At 43.7% G+C, this 5,064-nt stretch overlaps 1 non-coding gene across 1 annotated transcript; it reads left to right on the top strand.

The window, feature by feature from the left end:
- Nucleotides 1-218: 218 nt before the first annotated feature.
- Nucleotides 219-290, top strand: TRNAS-GGA (transfer RNA serine (anticodon GGA)). The gene has a single exon. It is a non-coding gene; the product is annotated as a tRNA-Ser (tRNA).
- The last annotated feature ends 4,774 nt before the right edge of the window (nt 291-5,064 follow it).

Here is a 5,064-nt window from a genome sequence, read left to right as displayed (position 1 = left end):
AACCTCAGATATGCAGATGACACCACCCTTATGTCAGAAAGTGAAGAAGAACTAAAAAGCCTCTTGATGAAATTGAAAGAGGAGAGTGAAAAAGTTGGCTTAAAGCTCAACATTCAGAAAACAAAGATCATGGCATCTGGTTCCATCACTTCATGGGAAATAGATGGGGAAACAGTGGAAACAGTGTCAGACTTTATTTGGGGGGGCTCCAAAAGGCTTCCCTGGTGGCTCAGAGGTTAAAGCATCTGCCTGGAATGCAGGAGACCCAGGTTCGATCCCTGGGTTGGGAAGATCCCCTGGAGAAGGAAATGGCAACCCACTCCAGTACTCTTGCCTGGAGAATCCCATGGAGGGAGGAGCCTGGTGGGCTACAGTCCATGGGGTCACAAAGAGTCGGACACGACTGAGAGACTTCACTTCACTTAAAATCACTGCAGATGGTGACTGCAGCCATGAAATTAAAAGACGCTTACTCCTTGGAAGGAAAGTTATGATCAACCTAGATAGCATATTCAAAAGCAGAGACATTACTTTGCCAACAAAGGTCCGTCTAGTCAAGGCTATGGTTTTTCCAGTGGTCATGTATGGATGTGAAAGTTGGACTGTGAAGAAAGCTGAGCGCCGAAGAATTGATGCTTTTGAACTGTGGTGTTGGAGAAGACTCTTGAGAGTCCCTTGGACTGCAAGGAGATCCAACCAGTCCATTCTGAAGGAGATCAGTCCTGGGTGTTCTTTGGAAGGACTGATGTTGAGGCTGAAACTCCAGTACTTTGGCCACCTCATGCAAAGAGTTGACTCATTGGAAAAGACCCTGATGCTGGGAGGGATTGGGGGCAGGTGGAGAAGGGGATGACAGAAGACGAGATGGCTGAATGGCATCACCGACTAGATGGACATGAGTTTGAGTGAACTCTGGGAGATGGTGATGGACAGGGAGGCCTGGCATGCTGCGATTCATAGGGTCGCAAGGAGTCGGACACGACTCAGCGACTGAACTGAACTGAACCATCTAGTTTAATTTTGTTTGTTTATGAACTTTACATCCACGGAGTCTTTGTGTATGCTTTCTCCTGTATCTGGCTCATTTTGTCAACATAAGGTGTAATATTTAGCCACATTGTTCCATGAGGAAATTTCATTATTTTATGGTATTCCATTGTACCTATCTATTATCTATCTATCTAGAAAGAAATTGGGGGGTCATGGGAAATTGGAAAGAATGAGTCTGATCATTCTTCTAAGGAATTTTGTTGTCAAGGAAAAGAAAAATGGGCAGCTTCTACAGGGGATGGTGGGGTCAAGAGATGATTTTTTTTCTTTCCCTGCTTTTCTTTTTTTAGATTGGAGAAAAAACAGATCTTTCTCTTTTCCAAGAAAACTCCAAAGGAGGAAGAAAAAATGATAATCCAAAAGAGAGAGGGAAGTTGAAGCCATGCCCTTGATTTGCTGAGAGGGGATGGTACACATAAGGCATGCGGGGGTCGGGGGGTGGAATGGATGCCTTAGCTAGGAACATGAACAATCTGTCCACCTGTCAACTGAAAGAAAAATGCAGTGTGAGGGCTGTGAGTCAAGTTTTATTCAGGTTTTACTAAGGACTGTAGCCTGGGAGACAGCCTCTTGGATAGCTCTGAGTAACTGCTCCAAAGAGGCAGGAGGGGACTTCCTCGTGGTTCGGTGTCTAAGACTCTTCGATCTCAATGCAGGAGGCTCAGGATTGATCCCTCGTCAGGAAACTAGATCCCACATGCTGCAACGAAGATCAAAGATCCCAGGAGCCACAACTAAGACACAGTCAGATCAGATCAGTTCAGTCACTCAGTCGTGTCTGACTCTTCGCGACCCCATGAATCACAGCACTCCAGGCCTCCCTGTCCATCACCAACTCCCGGAGTTCACTCAGACTCACGTCCATCGAGTCAGTGATGCCATCCAGCCATCTCATCCTCTGTCGTCCCCTTCTCCTCCTGCCCCCAATCCCTCCCAGCATCAGAGTCTTTTCCAATGAGTCAACTCTTCGCATGAGGTGGCCAAAGTACTGGAGTTTCAGCTTTAGTATCATTGCTTCCAAAGAAATCCCAGGGCTGATCTCCTTCAGAATGGACTGGTTGGATCTCCTTGCAGTCCAAGGGACTCTCAAGAGTCTTCTCCAACACCACAATTCAAAAGCATCAATTCTTCGGCGCTCAGCCTTCTTCACAGTCCAACTCTCACATCCATACATGACCACAGGAAAAACCATAGCCTTGACTAGACGAACCTTTGTTGGCAAAGTAATGTCTGCTTTTGAATATGCTATCTAGGTTGGTCATAACTTTCCTTCCAAGGAGTAAGTGTCTTTTAATTTCATGGCTGTAGTTACCATCTGCAGTGATTTTGGAGCCCAGAAAAATGAAGTCTGACACTGTTTCCACTGTTTCCCCATCTATTTCCCATGAATTGGTGGGACCGGATGCCATGATCATCGTTTTCTGAATGTTGAGCTTTAAGCCAACTTTTTCACTCTCTACTTTCACTTTCATCAAGAGGCTTTTTAGTTTCTCTTCACTCTCTGCCATAAGGGTGGTGTCATCTGCATATCTGAGGTTATTGATATTTCTCCCAGCAATCTTGATTCCAGCTTGTGTTTCTTCCAGTCCAGCATTTCTCATGATGTACTCTGCATAGAAGTTAAATAAACAGGGTGACAATATACAGCGTTGACGAACTCCTTTTCCTATTTGGAACCAGTCTGTTGTTCCATGTCCAGTTCTAACTGTTGCTTCCTGACTTGCATACAAATTTCTCAAGAGGCAGATCAGGTGTTCTGGTATTCCCATCTCTTTCAGAATTTTCCTCAGTTTATTGTGATCCACACAGTCAAAGGCTTTGGCATAGTCAATAAAGCAGAAATAGATGTTTTTCTGGAACTCTCTTGCTTTTTCTATGATCCAGCGGATGTTGGCCATTTGATCTCTGGTTCCTCTGCCTTTTCTAAAACCAGCTTGAACATCAGGAAGTTCACGGTTCACATATTGCTGAAGCCTGGCTTGGAGAATTTTGAGCATTACTTTACTAGCGTGTGAGATGAGTGCAATTGTGCAGTAGTTTGAGCATTCTTTGGCATTGCCTTTCTTTGGGATTGGAATGAAAACTGACCTTTTCCAGTCCTGTGGCCACTGCTGAGTTTTCCAAATGTGCTGGCATATTGAGTGCAGCACTTTCACAGCATCATCTTTCAGGATTTGGAATAGCTGAACTGGAATTCCATCACCTCCACTAGCTTTGTTTGTAGTGATGCTTTCTAAGGCCCACTTGACTTCACATTCCAGGATGTCTGGCTCTAGATCAGTGATCACACCATCGTGATTATCTGGGTTGTGAAGATGTTTTTTGTACAGTTCTTCTGTGTATTCTTGCCATCTCTTCTTAATATCTTCTGCTTCTGTTAGGTCCATACTATTTCTGTCCTTTATCGAGCTCATCTTTGCATGAAATGTTCCTTTGGTATCTCTGATTTTCTTGAAGAGATCCCTAGTCTTTCCCATTCTGTTGTTTTCCTCTATTTATTTGCATTGATCTCTGAAGAAGGCTTTCTTATCTCTTCTTGCTATTCTTTGGAACTCTGCATTCAGATGTTTATATCTTTCCTTTTCTCCTTTGCTTTTCGCTTCTCTTCTTTTCACAGCTATTTGTAAGGCCTCCCCAGACAGCCATTTTGCTTTTTTGCATTTCTTTTCCATGGGAATGGTCTTGATCCCTGTCTCCTGTACAATGTCATGAACCTCATTCCATAGTTCATCAGGCACACTATCTTTCAGATCTAGGCCCTTAAATCTATTTCTCACTTCCACTGTATAATCATAAGGGATTTGATTTAGGTCTTACCTGAATGGTCTAGTGGTTTTCCCCACTTTCTTCAATTTAAGTCTGAATTTGGCAATAAGGAGTTCATGGTCTGAGCCACAGTCAGCTCCTGGTCTTGTTTTTGCTGACTGTATAGAGCTTCTCCATCTTTGGCTGCAAAGAATATAATCAATCTGATTTCAGTGTTGACCATCTGGTGATGTCCATGTATAGAGTCTTCTCTTGTGTTGTTGGAAGAGGGTGTTTGTTATGACCAGTGCATTTTCTTGGCAAAACTCTATCAGTCTTTGCCCGGCTTCATTCCGTATTCCAAGGCCAAATTTGCCTGTTACTCCAGGTGTTTCTTGACTTCCTACTTTTGCATTCCAGTCCCCTATAATGAAAAGGACATCTTTTTTGGGTGTTAGTTCTAAAAGGTCTCGTAGGTCTTCATAGAACCATTCAACTTCAGCTTCTTCAGCGTTACTGGTTGGGGTATAGACTTGGATTACTGTGATATTGAATGGTTTGCCTTGGAAACGAACAGAGATCATTCTGTCATTTTTGAGATTGCATCTAAGTACTGCATTTCGGACTCTTTTGTTGACCATGATGGCCACTCCATTTCTTCTGAGGGATTCCTGCCCACAGTAGTAGATATAATGGTCATCTGAGTTAAGTTCACCCATTCGAGTCCATTTCAGTTCGCTGATTCCTAGAATGTCGACATTCACTCTTGCCATCTCTTATTTGAGCACTTCCAATTTGCCTTGATTCATGGACCTGACATTCCAGGTTCCTATGCAATATTGCTCTTTACAGCATCAGACCTTGCTTCTATCACCAGTCACATCCACAGCTGGGTATTGTTTTTGCTTTGGCTCCATCCCTTCATTCTTTCTGGAGTTATTTCTCCATTGATCTCCAGTAGCATATTGGGCACCTACTGACCTGGGGAGTTTCTCTTTCGGTATCCTATCATTTTGCCTTTTCATACTGTTCATGGGGTTCTCAAGGCAAGAATAGTGAAGTGGTTTGCCATTCCCTTCTCCAGTGGACCACATTCTGTCAAATCTCTCCACCATGACCAGCCCATCTTGGGTTGCCCCACGGGCATGACTTCATTTCATTGAGTTAGACAAGGCTGTGGTCCTAGTGTGATTAGATTGACTAGTTTTCTGTGAGTATGGTTTCAGTGTGTTTGCCCTCTGATGCCTTCTTGCAACACCTACCGTCTTA

Source organism: Bos mutus, chromosome 21 (assembly GCF_027580195.1).
Source record: "Bos mutus isolate GX-2022 chromosome 21, NWIPB_WYAK_1.1, whole genome shotgun sequence".
NCBI classification, from domain to species: Eukaryota; Metazoa; Chordata; class Mammalia; order Artiodactyla; family Bovidae; genus Bos; species Bos mutus.
Note: the sequence above shows the minus strand (reverse complement) of the source record. Positions and strands in the feature narration are given on the sequence as shown.